Here is an 18,283-nt window from a genome sequence, read left to right on the forward strand (position 1 = left end):
ATGGAAATTAACTGAAGCTCTGAGTTTCTTGTTGATCACTGGAAAAATGTTTTATCCAATTCTCCTGGGAATAAGGAAGAGACAAAAACTAGGTCTTTATTGTCTCCTCTGTAAAATTGTGGTAATATATTCCTCAGCAAGGAGACTTTTAATGTAATACAAAACTATTTGACGTACTTGCTAAGAAAAAAAGAGGTACCAGAGAAGGTAAAGTGGTTATTATTTTTCAGTGTTTGGTATTTTGGGGGGGGGAGATATGGTACAGAAAATGGAAATATGCATAACGGAATAAAGGAAGCCTTTCTAAATATCAGATTAAATTTGCTCCAGTACATTCCTGTACTAGTCTCCAAACAGTGTTGTATTTCACACATCATGTTTGTCACCTCACTGTGTGGATGCTGGTTTGTTTTCCCCACCCTGTATCTCTTAACAAGCTCCTTGGTGCAGCTGGAATTAATGCTTCCTGTCGTTTTAAATAATGTGACATTGAAATACAATTTTTTAATGTGCTGGCATTTAACATGCCACAATATTTCAGTTATTTTACATTCATTTGGGTGCTCTAGTGTTATTACAGCTGTTATGAAATTCTGACAAAGAGGTGCATTTCTTTCTTCTGTTCCACCATAATTGCTTTTTGCCGCATCTCTGAACCGTAACCATGGCGATCCGCAACATTCATCAGAGGACCTCTTGTTATTTCCCTCGTGTGAATGGAAAACAAAGTGGCATAAATATTCGGAGAAGTTTTTAAAAGGCGGCATTCTCTCTATCTCTTTCTTTCTTTCATTTTTTTAAAGTTTCCAATTGTAGAGGCCCTATTGAGGGGAAAAATGAAGTCGCATGGCTTGGGGTTTTTCATTTTTAAAATGAGAGATTCTTTAAACAGGGTCTTTCTGTAGACAGCACAGGGAGAAAACTAGAACTCTAAGTCTGTGCTGTTGGAAAGAAGGAACTGTTGTCATCACAGAGAAAAGGAAGAAATAAGACGTTTAGTCTTTCCCATTTTGACTAGTGACAAACAAGTCCTTGTTTGGGCTACTTAATATGGCACATCATTACCATATTAGAGTCTTGTAAATTATGTCTGGAAATGGTGGAACCTTCTTATTTCTCATTGGGAAAACCAAGTGTTGGGGGATCTCCTACTGCTGTCTTTCATTGTGGAGGCAATGTTGAAATAACTGGATACTGGCAGGAGTCGAAATTGCCATCTTTCAACAATTTGTGTGTTACTGTGTATTTCCACCCATCTTCCAGTTTACTATACTTTATCACTCTCTATAAGTTCCCATGTCCTTGAGGATTGGATTAGTGTTGAGACTTTGAGGCAGAGCAGTTTTATCAAGTTTCCATTAGATTTTCTGTGGGAAGTAATTTTGTGGTGAGCCTGAGAAGTCCCCAAATTTGGAATGAGAAGATGATGCAGAGCTCGGCATTTTTTCTCACCTACCACCCCCCAACCAGTCACAGGGTACACTGGTGTTTCAATGGTTTCCTACTAACTTTTGGTACATTGCCCTGGCAAATTGCAAGCCCTGCCGCATGCATTAGAAATTTATTTCTTAAGCCTTCCTAGAACTAGTTCCAAAAGGGCACACTTCCATGTAATGCACCGTGATTGACTGAAAAGTTAATATGCTTTTAGGCTGTGTGTATAAAAGTAAAGGGCCTAGAACAAAGTAGGAAATGAATTCATTGTACTGTACTCTGTTCAGCCCAGAGCTAGGATACTGTGTACAGAGCTGGCCACTACATTTTAAGAGGGACATTGGCTAGCTGGAGCAGGTGGACAGAGGAAACAGCATACAGGAAAAGGGAGTGGGGCATGAAACCAAGAAGCAGTATAGTAGTGAACTTGGATTAGCCACAGCTCTGCTATATGTTAATAATATGTATTTGGGCAAGTCACAAGCTCTCTAATCCTCAGTTTCCTCTTCTGTAAAATGAGGAAATTAGACTAGTTGACCTCTAAGTTTTCTTCCAGATCTATAGCTATGATCCTAAGTCAAGAAGGGGTCAGCATATCCATCAGTAAGAAGAATTGTTAAATACATTTCAGATTTTAGTTTTTCAGAGGTCATCTAGTTCAACCCATACAGCATTGAACATCACTCAAATGACATCTCCAACAAATGACCATCCAGGCTTAAAAATATTTTATGGAACCCAACTATTTGCCAAGTAAGCCCATTCTACATTTGGATAGCTATAAATGTTCTTAAAATATTCATTTGTAACTTCTGTCTATTGTTCCTCATTCTGACCTGTGTGGCCAAAAGATATGTCTAATAATCCCTCTTTTTAGGGGCAACCTTCAAATACTTGCAAATGGTTGTCAAGGCCTCACGCCAACCCCTATGTTTTCTCCAGACTAAGCATCTTTAGTTCAGTCCTAATATAACCAATCCTAATATATCATGGTTTTTAAACCCTTCACCAAACTAGTAGCCCAACTAGACCCTCACTAGTTTATCAATGTTTTTTGTAATATCTGGCACCCAGAAACTAAAAAAAATCAGCCAGGAATTTAAATTCAGTTCTTTAGTAAGCTTTGTACTAGAACTTTATATTAAGAATTTTCACATTACAATGAAAGCCTCTTAAACGCAAAGGCTGTTTTTTTTTTGTTGTTGTATATATGTATGTATGTATGCTGGGTCATTGATAGTCGTCTTGACTTATATCTTGCCACCAGACTCTGATGATGTTGGAGGAGAGCATGAGGCTGATGACTCTATAGTGCTGCCTCACTTAAATCCAATTCACTTGCAAGTTAAGAAATCACCCCCTGATGTCATTGGTCTTCTTCTAGAACGAAAAACAAACAAACAACTATATATATTATATATATACACACATATGTATATATATATATATATACACACATATATATATATGTATGTATGTATGTATTTTTTATACCCTATCCTTAGCACAGTGCCTGACATATAGTAAGCACTTAAGAAATTCTTTTTGATGAACTGTTTATAATGTATGTATGTTTTAGTGACTATTTAATATCAACTCATTTATATTAGTAAATCTATAACTTAAAGTAATATAAAAATAAAATAGAATATAACTTTTATGCTTTTATCCTACTTTAGCTCTCTGGAGATCAGCAGAATAAATTTTCTTTAAAAATCATTCTGAATGTAACAAACAGTAAAGAGTGGGGGGGGAGAAAGAGAGAGAAAGAGAGAGAAAGAGAGAGAGAGAGAAAGAGAGACAGAGACAGGAAGAAATAAAGGCAAGGGAAAGAGAGAGAAGAAGAGAGCATTTTTATCTACAAAGCCTATAAAACAGTATTAAATGAGAAACCACAAATCTGTATTACCTAGAGCTCAAAATAACTTTGGAATATTTATTGATATGTTTTAATGATGATTGATTTAAAATATTTAATATATTTGTATATAATATGATATATTTCATACATATTAACTAACAAATTAATATTTGACAATATTGATATCCTTATCTATAATTCCTAACACATCTCCCCTTCCCTTCCCTTTCTCCCCCCAGAGAGTCATCTCTTACAACAAAGAATAAAAAAGATAAATTTAAAAATAAATTAGCAAAACTAACCAACATATCAATTAAGTCCTACATTATGTTCAATGTCTCATACTCATAGTATCCCATCTCTGGAAAAAAAAAGGTGCATTTTCTTCTCTTCTTTAGACCCAAATTTAGTCATTATAATTTTATAACAATCAGTTTCAATTATTTTTTTTTGTTTTCTTTTGTTGTTGCTGTTCCTTCCATTTAAATTGTTGTGGTGATCAAATATATTGTTTTCTTAGTTCTGTTTAATTCACTTTACTTGGATTTCTAAATCTTCCCTTATTTCTCTGCATTGGCCATATTTATTATTTCTTACAAGTTATTATCCATTAAATCCACATAGTGAAATTTGTTTAATCCTTCTTTGATCTGTGTGCATCAATTTTTACAGTTTATTGCTACTGCAAGAAAGTACAAGCAGAATAATCAAATCTCATATATATCTGTCTCTATCTCTATTTATCCTTTCAGTTGTGTCTGATTCTTTGTGTCCCCAATTGAAATTTTCTTGGCACAGATACTGGAGTGGTTTGCCGTTTCCTTCTCCAGCGATTTTTACAGATGAGGCAAACAGGGTTAAGTGACTTGCCTAGGGTCACACAGCTAATAAGAGTCTGAGGCCAGATTTGAGTCTTCTGACTCTAGGTCCAGACAATCTATCTACTGCCACTGTGTGTGTGTGTGTGTGTGTGTGTGTGTGTGTGTGTGTGTGTGTGTGTGTGTGTATGTGAAGTGTATGTACATGCGTATATATGTATATATACGTACCACACACATACACATATGTGTATGTATGTAGTACATATGATAGCCCTTCAAATACTTATCATATGGCATCTATTCCCTAATTTTAAAGACCTTCATAACCACTGACATGCTTAATTGAGATACCTTCGAATCTCTTCATTTTAAAGACCTTCATAACCACTGACATACTTAACTGAGATAGCTTTGAATCTCATCATCTTATTGACTTCTCAATGTACCCCAGTTTGTCAAATGTCTTACCTAAAATATAGCACTAAAGACTAAATATTCCGTGTATTGTCTGGCCAGAGAGGAGGGCAATGAGGCTATTCCCTCTCTAATCCTAGACTCTACTATGAAAGCAGCCAAGACTGTCATAAATAGACAGGGTGGTATACGGGAAAGAAGAGTTGGAGAAGTCCTTGTATGAACAGATTCCCATTGAAGACTGATATGGAGCAGTAAAATCAATTTAAGAGCTACCTCAGGGGATAAGGAAAGTTGAAATCAGAAGTAATTGAAATGGCTAGACCTACTCGCACCCCTCAGACTAGAGTAGAGAGAGAAGTCTAGGATGAGATCAGAAAGCTCCAGCCTCAGTTTCTATTCAGTGGTTTGTTGCTTTTTAAATTTTTTTCCCCTCAGGCTGCACTGTCTCACTCTGGCAGAAATGTAATGGATTATGGCTAAAAGAGTTATTCTTTCCACATACAAATACATTCACAGCCTCAGAGGTTGCCACTCATTTTATCTACAGAAGCGAAAATATATGTTTGAGTTAATTTAATCATCTAATTGAAGGTTACTTCAACTAGATTTGAAGATGATATTGCCGAAGTTTTGTCATTAAATTTTTTTCCATTCCTTTAAGTGTGAGAGGGAAGAGGTTTGAAAAAGTGCTGAAATCTGTGGGCGAAAAGTGTCTTAGGTGGTTGTTAAAGGAATTATGATGAAAATGTACACTAATTTACACATCTGACCCACTTGGAACTGAAAGTTTATTCTCAGTTTTTTAAAAAAGTTCTATAGTAAGTATAAGATAAAGGAACAATTACTTAGGGAGTAGCAGAATTCAAAATATTAAAATTTTTATTCAGATAAGTGCAAAAAATAAAATACAACATTAATAACACTTTGAGGTTTACAAAATGCTTTGCAACCATTCTTAATTGATTTAAATTCTATGAAAATTTGATTTGATTCAATATGAGCATTCGTTAAGTATCTACTACAATATGGGCAAAAACTCTGCAAGGTTTTGGTGATACGAGACAGAAATGAAAAAAATCCCTTCCCTCTAAGAGCTTAATGTTTATATAATAATTGTCAATAGTTAGAATATTATTATATAATTCTTCCTCTTCTGTATCCTGGATGACATTTGTGCCCTGGTGGCATATTTTCTTCCTGAAATTTTATTTATGACTGATATGAAAAAATCATTTCATTGGAAATAGATGTCCCTTGTATGATCCACAATTAAAGGTGTTTTTTTTTTTATGTAGACAAGAGCCCATATCAAAAGATTTGTTCTCAAGGGCCCTGAACCTCTGACATAAGTATATTGGAGAGACAAGGAAAGGATTATATGAAGGTATTTTCAAGACTGCAGCTGCCTGCAACTAACTCTAAGTCATAGATTCATAATTTCTAAATCCTTTGGTGGTGTAAATATTGAAGACTTTGCTATCTTACAGCATAGGAAAGAGAACACACAAGAATTCCTCAAAGGACACACACACACACACACACACCACACACACACACACACACACACACACACACACACACACAGTGAAAGTCACCCAGAAGTACCAGCAATTCATCACCACATTGTTCTGCCATAAAAAGATCTCACCTGGCTCTATCTCCACCCCCCATCCCTCAAGAAACAATCAGATCTTCTAGTGCAGTAAGTAAGTAAGTAAGTAAGTAAGTAAGTAAGTAAGTAAGTAAAAGTAGGCAAGCCTTAAACAACAACTGATAGGTCCTGTTTCTCCTTGCTTTTACTGAAAAAAATCCTGTGCTCTTAGAAGCAGCTGCTGTTTTCCCATCCCTACAGCTCAGCTGTCCCAGAATCCTTATTATAGTAACATCTGGGACTCTTGGTGCATTCATGGGAGTAAGATTGGCCTTAATCAAAGGCAGAGTAATTATCCACCTGCATAGTATGATTTAAGTAGCTCCAAAAGACCTTTAATTTAAAATATTTTTCCCTACCAGCATTTGAAATTCTTACATTATCCATTCCTTTGAGGCTGAAGAATGAGGTTCAAGCTCTCAGGTAGCACACAGCGGTGAATAGAGTGTTTGATTTAGAACTGGGAGATTTGGGTTCAAATCCTACCTCAGACAAGTATTAAAGTCTTTGAGCCTCAGCTTCCTTCTCTGTGAGATGAGGAGGTTGGACATGATGACTTCTAAGGTCTCTTCTATCTCTAAGTCTATAATCTTAATAAAATATATGTTTCCTGGCAGAGGTAACCAACTAAGCCAATAATGCATGTTATTCACCCCTTACTGAGAATTAGATTATTGGCTTGGATAGCCAGTTGTTTTAGGAAATTTCGACTGAAGAAGAACAAATTTTGGGGGTTGTGGGGAATGCCACGGCAACGAAAGCCTGGGAAAGTCACTTAACTTCTGTTTACCTCAGTCTCCTCATCTGTAAAAGGTATGTGTGTGGCGTGATAATAGTACCTACCTTCCAGGGTTGTTGTGAGAATCAAGCAAGATAATACTTGTAAAACACTCATCACAATAATTGGCCCATAATAGTGTACTGTATAAAATGTTCACTATTATTATTATGAGAAGCTTCCAATATCATGGCTTGATCTGAGTAGAAGCCCACGAAAGTTAAGCCGCAGCAATACTTTTTAGATGACCTGGAATTCATTGTTGTGGAACCAGCTAGTCACTGTATCTTGCAAAACCGTCACTCAATGGTTTAGCATTTGGGTGTTATATAACACATAAGAGAAAAAAAGAAAGGAGGGAGGGAAAGTTTCTAGTGGCTAGGGTCAGAAAGTGGTCATTGCATATCAGAAACCAAGAGAAAAACTTTTGTTTATCCTGCATTTATGATGACAAACTCTTCAACAGAATTATGTGTCTGTTGTGGGAAGCTTCTGAGTTTGGGACACAGGAGAATTTTGATTAGATGTGTTAAGGAAAGGTTTAGAGCATGTAGTGTTACATCAGAAGAGATAGAAAAGTGGAACGCTTAAACGTAGGCCCCTGGGCACTCATGGAAACAGCATGTGGGCATTCAATGCTTGGGTTCAATCATTCAAAGTAAAATACGAATAGGAAGTGAGTGGTCTCCAAATTATTATTTTGATAACTGAAAGAAAATTACCTATACCACATTTTCATAGGTTATCTGTACCTGGGAGAATTTCCAGCAGCACATAAGGTACTCTCTGCAAACTCTTCTGACTCCTGTTGAGCAGAAATAGATTTCTTTTGACTCTTCTCTTCTGCCCTAATCTTAGGAATCCATATATTTACATAGCCTACTTCTCTTCTCTTGCACTTTGGAGAATCAGGTCATGTCTTCATGAGACAGCAAACTTTAACTAAAATTCAGATTGCTCAATCTCCATATCCATCAATTGCTGAGTCTTTTTGATTCTATTATATAACCTGCACCCTTCTGTTTACTCACATAGCCCCTAGTTCAGACCCTCACAACATCTTGCCTATACTATTACAGTAACCTCCTCATTGGTCTCCTTGCTTCCAGTCTCTCCCTTTTTCAACCATCCTCTACACAACTGTCAAATTGTTATTCCTAAAATATGTGTCTGAACATGTCACTCCTATGTTCAAAAAACTCCAAGGGTTTCCTATTACCTCTAGGGTAAAATATAAACTCCTCTTCAGCATAGGAAACCCTTCATAGTCTGGCTCCAACCTGTCTTTTCAGGCTTATTACTCTAGCCCCACTTCAAACAGTCTAGCAAAACTGGTTTATTTGCTGTTACCCAAAGCACTGTCTTCCATCTCTATGCCTTTGCATAGACAGTCCCTAAATGCCTGAAAAATGTTTCCAGTCTTGGGTGTCTCCAGTTAAGTGGCTCTACATGAAATATTTTTCAAATAGCCTTCCCTAAACTGCACCAAATAAGGACTTTTTGTTTCGCATTGGTATCCCATGACATTCTTCTATAAAGGTCCCTTTAAGTCCCTACTATGGGCCAGTATACAGCTGTGATGCTGTGCTATCCTACTTGATAACTGATGTTATCCTATGCAACAAATTGTGTAAAGTAAATAGTAGCATAAAGAAGGAAGAGAAATTTGTAAGGTATCTAAGCTATGACACTAAGCCTTAACTCACAGTCTCTGAAAGGCCTTTCTTACTTTGATTTCTCCATCAGAATTCAGTTTGATTTCCTAATTAAGACACCCTCTTCTCTACCCCTTTTATCCTTCTATACCCTGCCCCCAGCTTTACTACAGTATATAGGAAGCATAAACCAGCTCAAATACATGGTTTCTTGCATGGACTAGAAGGGTAGCATATAAGATCGCTCTTCTCCATTTAACTGGATTAAAAAGTAGGTACTTTTCACTATTCCCAGTAAAATAGATAACATGAGCTCTAATATCGAAATAAACTGGGAAGCAGAATCTCAAGTTATTTGTTTGCTGACTGAGTGGGTCTGGCTGTGGCTGGAACTCTGCCCTCATAGCAATTTGTCTTTTCCCTTCTCCCATGTATAAAATATACCTGGTCTGAGGTATAAAATACCCAATTTGTCCTGACCTATGTGACCCAGGCAGTCAGAGACTGAAGGCTCTCTGCCTATGGTTCTCAGCTTAGGGTGCTCCATTGAGAACGCAAGCCTTCAGAGAAATAGAAAATCACAGATTTAGAGCTGGATGTAACCTTAGCCGCCATCTAGACTCTCTGTCTCATTTTAGAGATGGGGAAATGAAGGCCCAGGGAACAAGCTTCCTGCCCCAGGACACAAAATACCAGAGCCATAATTTGAAACCAGTGCCTCTGACTTCAAATGGAGCAAACTTTTCACTGTGCCATACGTATGAATGCCTGCTGTTTTGAAGAACTCTTTAAAGGGCTATCCAAATGTGATTTGTTAGCATTGTTGTTATTGTTATATTGTTCTTCCTGTCCCCTGGGAAACTGAATATCTGATCTCTTAAGTTGTTCCAACCCTATAATTTTTAAGCTTCTTTCAGTTTATTGTGTTGACTCAAAAAAAAAAAACCAACCTGATTTTAATGTAATTAAGTGTGATGGTTTTATAGTGTGTCCCCCCTTGACTTAAACCATTTTTTAAAAGTTTTTATGAGGAGCAAGAAACTGCTGAGGTGGGGCAGTCCAGCTTATGAGATATGTCTTCTAAAATGGGGCTCTATGTCTTTCTTCTAACTCCCTTATGCACACCCTAAATCTCACTGTTAGCTCTTTCCTGGCTTTCTCCTAAAACTCCCCCCACAGACCTCCTGCTCACTCCCCAGACTGCCCTTTTTATCTGAAGGACCCCTCTCAGGGGAAGCTTGAAAGTCCCACAAAAACAGTTACTGAAGGAAAGTGATGTCTGGTCTTTCTAGCTTTCCTGATTCCTTGTTTCTCCTTAGCAATATAGACTGCTTATAATAATGATTTCTGCCATCTTAAAGAATACAAGCTCATTTTCTAGCTCAGACAACTTTGAAAAAGATACGGGACACCTAGTGTTTTATTTTAATTTAATTTCCCCTTCTTTGATTTTTGGCAACAAAAAGTAGATGATCCAGGGGCACATCGTGGGGTTTTTGCTATTTGAAGCTGCCCTGGTTTTTCCCTACACAGTGTATTTGGCAGGATCATGTGGTGAGAAACATTTATTTGCAGGTATAGAGCCTGTAAAATTGTATCAGAAAATTAAAAAATTTTAATTAGAAGGCAGCATCTGTGAACCTTTTGCTAGAAGCCACTGTTTTTGCTGATAAATTATACTAGCTCTGTGGCCCCTTATCCCCCTCCCACCATGTCAGAGACTGTAAAACCAGTCTTTTCTCCCCCTTGTGATACTTGTGTAACAGTCAGATGGAGATTTCTGTGCTTAATATTTAACAAGCTGCTGATGCTTCCTGGAAAACTTCGAAAAATATTTCATTTAGAAAGCCACTTCTGCTTATACATAGGCTTACTTGGCTCCTCTGCTCTCCACCCCACCTCTTCTCATTCTTTTTCTTATTTCCAAAAACTACCAAACAAACAAACAAATAAAGCAAAACCAAGATGGATGTTAAGAGTAATGGGCACTGAAAAGTTCATGAGACACAGTCACTGTGTGCTGTCTGTGAAAACATAAGTCACCATTTGGGAAGCCCACAGGGAGAAAAACTGATTGAAAGTGAGGGATACTTGAGCAGGTACAAAAAGAACAAAACCCCTTCTCAACAACCATGGTCTAATTTTCTCAGCATCAATATGGGGACTTCAGCAGTAGCACATGTCAGGAAAAACCAGTACCAAGAGTCTACTGCAATGAGAGAGTTCTGATAGATTGTAAGAATCTGGACAGCAAGGGGTCATGGCAAGGAGGTCAGTTAATAAATACAAAGGCATGGGCATCCTCAAAGTTAGAAGAAGCAGACTTCAAGGCCTTGGAGATAAGCCCTGGCCTGGAATAGCAGGTAGGGTGGGCTGACAAGGTCTAGAGGTTAGGGGTGCTGGGACCTCAACATCACGACATGTGGGCCCTGCCTGAATGAATTCAACCCAAATCTTCTTTCAGCCAGAGAAAAAGTTTATTAGAGATAAACCATACAGGCCAGAATCTTAAGGAATCTGAACATTAGTGACACCCATAAAGACAAGCAGGCATGAGAAAGTCTCAGCATTTAAATGGGGGCTAAGGTGGATCTTATATACAATGAAGTAATTTTGGGTGACCAGAGGAAGGGCTGGGAAGAGGAGCTGGGTGACTGGAGGAGGAGTTTAGGGAAAATGGGAGTGTCTGGATAGGGTCACCCAGGAATAGACAATGAAGGACTAGGTTTTTATCCATGTAACAAAGAACTGGAAGGAAGAGGTTGATAAGATCAAAGGCGGGGATCAAAGATTAGGCTTCTTCTTTAGGATGGTGAGGACTGGCTTCTTGGGCAGATTGGGAAAGATCAGAATAAGAATAAGAGATAAGGAAAGGCCAGTTGAATGAATGAAGAAGTATAAGGGCCCTCTGGGGCCTACAGACAAATGGAAGCCAAATTCTTTCTGGAGAAAGGGGCAAAGGTCTAGGCTTGAGCCCATACCCCATCAGGGCCAGATTCCAAGAGATCTGAGCAGGCAGAATGGAGCAGATGGGTAGACGGATTCCAAGTGGCCCTACTGACACAGTGGTCCCCATCTGTAATTATGCTGATGTGTCAGTTCAAGACAGGAGTGGGGAACAGTCAGCCAATCTAAAAGGTTAAAGTTCTGGAAAAACAAATAAAGTTACATAAGTAGCCTGCACTCTGACACCCAGTATACTTTCTCTCCTGATCCAATACCAAATCAATAAATCAATAAACATTTATTAAGGCACAGTGGATAGAGTGCCAGGCCCGAAGTCAGGAAGATTCATCTTCCTGAGTTCAAATCTGGTCTCAGACACTTACTAGCTATGTGACCTTGGTCAAATCATTTAATCCCATTTGCCTTGGTTTCCTTATCTGTAAAATGAATTGGAGAAGAAAATGGCAAACCACTCCAACCTTTGCCAAGAAAACCCTAAATGGGGTCATAAAGAATTGGACAAGACTGAAATGACTGAACAATAACAACAAAAGTTCCTACTACATTCAATGTTCCATGCTAAGTGGTTAGGGATATTAAAAAAAGGGGGGGGGCAAAAAATAGTCCCTGCCCTGAAGGAGCTCGTAATCTAATGGAGGAAACAACATGCAAACAAAAATATAGAAAGCAAGTTATATACAGGATATGTAAGGAATAATTAGTAGAGGGAAGGCACAGGAATTAAGAGGGGTTAGGGAAGTCTTCCTGCAGAAGGGATTTTAGCTGGGACTCAAAGGAAGCCAGAGAGGTCAGTAGTCAGAGTGGAGGAGGGAGAGGGTTCCAGGCAGGGAATGAGCCAGAAAGAATGCCCAGAGCAGAGAAATGAAGTGTCTTGTTTGGGGAACTGGCAGGAGGCCAGTGTCACTGGATCAAAGAGTAGGTGCTAGGAAGTGTAAGAAGAATGAAAAGGTAGGAGGTGGCTAGGGAGCCACTGGAGTTTAATTGAGGTGGGGGGGAGGGGAGTGGGAGGTGACATGATTGGACCTGTGCTCCAAGAAAATCACTTTGATGGCTGAATGGAGGACAGGTTGTAGTGGGGAGAGTCCTGAGGCAGGCTGACCCACCAGCAGGCTGTTGCAATAGTCCAAGTGTAAGGTGATGAAGGCATGCACTAGAGAGGTGGCAGTGCCAGAGGAGAGAAGGGGGTGTGTTAGCGATGTTGCAAAAGTGGAATCCACAGGCCTTGGCAGTAGCTTGAATATGGTGGGATAAGGCAGGGGAAGGAGTGAGAGTGAATGAGGACTCTAGGATGAATCTAGCTTGACAGCTGGTTTCCTGCTTCTATCTATACCCCTAGGATTTTGTTCTGAAGACATACTACAAAAAACACAGGTGGCTTTGCATTTTGGTTTGTGTTTTCAAATGAATCTGGATTCAGAACCAACCATCCTTTTCCTAGGGCAGGGTGGGCCCCTTAGAAAAAAAGAAAAAAGTTACCTGACAATTTTATTATATATTTATAAGGAATAGCAAGTTGTATATAATAGATTTGCAGTTTCATGTACAATCATCCTTTTTTTCTATTCTACTACATTATGGAAATGCTTGATTTATTTCTTAAGTTTATTATAAATAAATAAAATTTAAATACACACATACTCTTTAAGAATTGGAATGGAGATCAGAGGCCATCCAGTACTATTTGTATTTGAATCCATTCTGTAGCATGCCCGACAAATGGTGGTCCAGCCTTTGAATGAAGACCTCTAATGAGAGGGTACTTCTGCCTTCTGAAACAACCCATTCCATAGCTTTAACCAATTAACCAATGAATAGAAATTATTAAGTATTTAGGTACCAGGCACTGTACTAGCTGCCTAGGGATACAAAAATAAACAAATGATAATTATTATGATAATTATTATATAGGTTTTGATATAATAATAGCATATGTAATATAAATATAGGTTATATTTTCTGTGTAATATAGTATATACTATAATACATCACATATAATATACATAATATATACAGTTATATATAATATGTAAAATATGATATGACCTATATAACATTAATATGTTATATGTAACGCATTGCATATATAACAATTATATTATCATAACCCACATTTTACTGTATTATATATATTGTTACTACATACTAATTATCATCATTTGTTTTGTTATATATTATACCTACATTACATATTTTAATAAGTTAATATTAAATTCTGCTATTATAATAATTATATTATTATGCCCTATATGTCACTATGTTAGCACTTTATAATTATTATCTCATTTTCACCTTACAATAATCCTGTTGATGAAATAATTAAATAGCACAAGGTCTAGGCCAATTCCCTGGAATTGCTCTGCTAGAAAGCTCCTTCCAAACAAATATTTATGGAACCCTTCATTAAGTTTTGGAGTTCAGCCCTTCAAACAGTTCTCATTCCTTCTAATTGTAATTCTTCCCCTTCCAGCTTTGTTCCTGGCTCCCAGGCTTCCCTCAGAACCATGGACATCCAACCACCCCCATGGCCTTCTAAACATGGAACATCCCTCTGTAAGGCCCACCCCCTTCTCCCATTGGTCAGTTCCTCTTCCGGCTTCGTTATGTGAAGGGCTCAGGGTGGTCTTCCTTGCCTTCCTCACGTTGGTGGTGACTTCTGCATTTCAAACACAGGTACCTTCTTCCTCTCCCGCCCCATTTTCATCTTCCTCTCGTGCACTGGCCTCTCCCATTAGAATGTAAGCACCTCCATGCCCGGGACTGTTTATCTTTTTGCTTTTATTTGTATGTATTTCCAATGCTTGTCTCATACCAAGTGCTAGAAATGCTTGTTTCTTTCCATCCTATACTAGTGTCTACCCCACGTGTCTCCATTTTAGCCATGAGAATAGCATGAGTCTTTTCAATTGCTTTGCTAAAATAAAAAATAAACCATCAAAAGCATTCACCTGGCTTGCCAGTCTTTTTGTACTGCCAGTAAAAGAAATCAGGTGAGTCTTAGGACAGGACCTAATTTTTGATGTAGCCATGCTGGTGCCATCATTGTATTTAAAATAATTGAAAATAAACCTGTAGTCTGAAGAATTGAAGTCACTAGGGCCAGATGAATTTTTAGGTTATTTCTCTTTGTGTCTTCAGTTTCCTATTCTTGAGTTAGCCTTAACACCTGTTCTTATTTCATATATAGAAATTTAGTCCATGAGATCCTACATACATCTTTCCTGAGCCCCTTGAAATGGGCAATACCAGTATAGGGTACATATCAATCAGTCCATAAACATCTTTCTCCACCTGATTTTTCTCTCTTTTTTTGTATCACAAATCGTGAGATGGACTGGTCACTTCATCCTAAGCCACCTGGTATTTCTACTTCAACAATCTTTTCTTCCTTATAATCAGTTGCAGAATAATGGTTTGGTTCCCTCCACCTTTTCACCAATGAACTTATCATTAAGGGAAATGAAGAAATTGTGGCTGTTTTTCTTTTGGGAGAGAGAACTCCAGTAAAATGTCTGAATAATTGAAGTCTTCTGTCTCAACTATGCTATGTCTCCATGACTTGATATTTATTTCCCAAATTCCTCTTCATATCCGGATGGTTAGTATTATGCTCGGATAACAACATCATGGTTATTTGTGCCTCAGTTATCTTCACTCAGATGTTCTCTGCCATATTCTCCTGCTCTGGTTCCTCAACTTCCTCACAGGGGTGTGTCTTCTAAATATCTGTTTCTTTTCCTTTCCCTTCCTTTTATCTTTTCTGTTCCTTCTGAATAAGTTTTTTTTTTTCCCCTTTCAGAGCAGTGTTTCTACTGTGGGTCCTATCTCATCAAGTCATAATAATACCAGTGAGATACAGTTTGCTTCCTTGTGTTCCAATTTCTAGTTTACCTTTCATTTTTTGTATTTTTTTTACTGATATTTTGTGCATTTCTGTATGGACATCTGAAGGCACAGATTTTATTTCTAGCTCCTTTCTTACATTTTTGTCTTTTGTGAATTTCTTGGCATTTTTATTGATTTTTTTTTTTAGATTTGGGCTACTCTTTATAGTACCTGATCCATATTCTCTTTGTGTCTTCCTTTTTTATTTCAAGACTCTAGGCAAGTATATTTTTCTAGCCCCGTTTTTGGTATAGGACATCCTTGGCCAGACATCTGCCATTCATTCATATATGTGTATATGTGTATGTATATTTACATTTATATGTTTTTATATTTAACTTTTATTTATTTAATTTTTAATTTATGGAATAAAACAAGCATTTAACAGTATAATATATATTAATCTGACCATCTCATGCTCCTACTTAGCAATATCCAGTGGCTCCCTATCACTTCTAGAAATAAAATCCTCTGTTTGAAGGATTTCACAACCACCTCCACCTCCCCAAACCTTTCCAAGTCTTCTTTTACCTCATAGCTCTCCTCTCCCCTTCTGCTCCATCATCAGGTACTCTGTAATCTAGTGACAGTGACCTCTTTGCTATTCCTGGAACAAGACATTCATCCTTCCCAGCACATTCTCTGGCTATCTCCCATTCCTGAAATGCCCTTCTTTCTCATCTCTTCCTCCCGGTTTCCCTCAAGTCCCGGCTAAAGTCTCACTTTCCACAGGAAACTTTTTCTGAACCCCTTAATTATATTAATGTGCCTCCCTTCTATTGATTTATTAATTCCAATTTATTCTGGATGTAGCTTGTTTGCATAGTGTTTGCACTTGTTTTCCTTATTAGAATGTGAGCTCCTCAAAATCATGGATAATTTTTTGCCTTTTTTTGTATTGCTAGCACATGATAATGCCTGGCACATAGTAGGCACTTAACAAATGTTTATTATCTGATGAAAAGCCATGGCACAGAAAAGGAAGACAAATCTTATTCTTCAATACCATCTTAACTAGCTGTTCACTTTCCTAATAAAATATTACTTAGTATCTTAGAGTTTTTTCATTTCCAAGAGTATGTATATAATAATATGTGCAAAAGATAATCGATATGATAATGTATATTATCAGCCCTAACATGTTTCAGAAAGGCAAGGTATTTTTGATTGCATGGCCTCTCCAGCTATTTTGCCTTATTTGACTGCTTTAAAATAACTGGTTAATAGAATAGTCAAATCAGCTGTGCAAGTGGAGACATAGCCAATAACCTTATTGCTTCTAATTTAATGTTGTATCCTAATTGCTAGTACCTGGAATAAGAAAAAAAAATGAGGATTGTGAGATTATTAGTAAATAAGCTCACTGTAAAATTTGATATATATAAGACTTACAGCTAAAAGGAGGATCTTGTCTTAAAGTCCTCATTAACAGATGTGGAACCTGAGGTCAAGAGATGAAGCAACTTGGCCAAGGTCACACAAATAATAAGTAGTGTGCTTGATAGAACAGAACAAACTGGAATTTATTTTTCCTCTAGCTTATTAGGAAATCTCACTGAAAATGAAAAAAAAATTATGTAATTGTTATGACTTTCAGTGTTGTTGATTCAGTGTCAGTTGATATGGCATCGCAGTATATCATAGTTAAAAGCCAACTTATATAACCAAAAAAAATACACTTTTAAAAAAATAAATTACATGTTTAGCTGACAACACACATTTAATAGGGAATATCCACAGTTCCTTGCACATAATAGAGACTTAATAAATGCTTGTTGAATTGGATTGGTTATTTCTAAAAACCTCACTTATATTTCAAGCAGTTTGTTTTGTTTCTATTCTGTGCCTGCAATGTGTCATTGCCTAAATTGGTCAGACTGGAGCTAAACTTCCAAGATAATTTTTTGGTAGTGTAATCAATAGTTAGTAAGCAGTCTAAAATCTATGAACTTTAATCACGATCCAGTTCCAGTAATTGTGAATAATTTCATCTAGAGTGTAACAGTTCTTATTGATCTTTCCATTCTTCAGTGTATTCATCATATACATAATTTCTTACAGAACAGTAATATTCCACTACATTCACGTACCTCAGTTTGTTTAGCCATTCCCCAAGTGATGGACATCTACTTCGTTTTCAGTTCTTAGCTATCATAAAAACTGCTGCACAAATATTTTGGAGTATATGGGGACGTTGTTTTCCCTTGTCAGTGGCTTCCTTGGAGAATAAGCCCAGCAATGGAGTCTCTGGTTCAAAGAGTAGGGATGGACATTTTAGTCACTTTATTTGCATAATTCCAAATTGCTTTCCAGAGTAGTTGTACCATGTCACAGTTCTACCAACAGTGTATTAGTGCCTGTCTTTCCATAACCCCTCCAACATTGACTATTGTTTTTGTTTGTTTGTTATTTTTTGTGAATTTGTAGGGTATGATGTGAAGCCCCTGTGTTGGTTGATTTACATTTTTCTTGTCAGTAGTGATCTGGAGCACTTTTTCATGTGGTTATGAATACTTTGCGTTTCATCTTTTGAGAACTATTTGTTCATATCCTTTGACCATTTATCATTTGGAGAATGGCTATTAGTCATGTATACTCATGTATGTATAAACTATATGTATAGCTTATATGTATATATGTTTAATTTGTTTAGTTTAGTATGTATAGTTTATATCTTTGATACCAAACCCTTATTAGATAAATTTGATACAATTTTTTTTCCCCATTCAACGACTTCTTTTCTTATCCTAGGTGCATTAATTTTGTCCATGCAGAGGCTTTTCAGTTTCAAGTTCTCTCTTATACTGTAGACACAAC

The sequence above is a fragment of the Phascolarctos cinereus genome, unplaced genomic scaffold, assembly GCF_003287225.1.
Source record: "Phascolarctos cinereus isolate Bilbo 61053 unplaced genomic scaffold, phaCin_HiC Scaffold_3;HRSCAF=262, whole genome shotgun sequence".
Lineage (NCBI taxonomy): Eukaryota > Metazoa > Chordata > Mammalia > Diprotodontia > Phascolarctidae > Phascolarctos > Phascolarctos cinereus.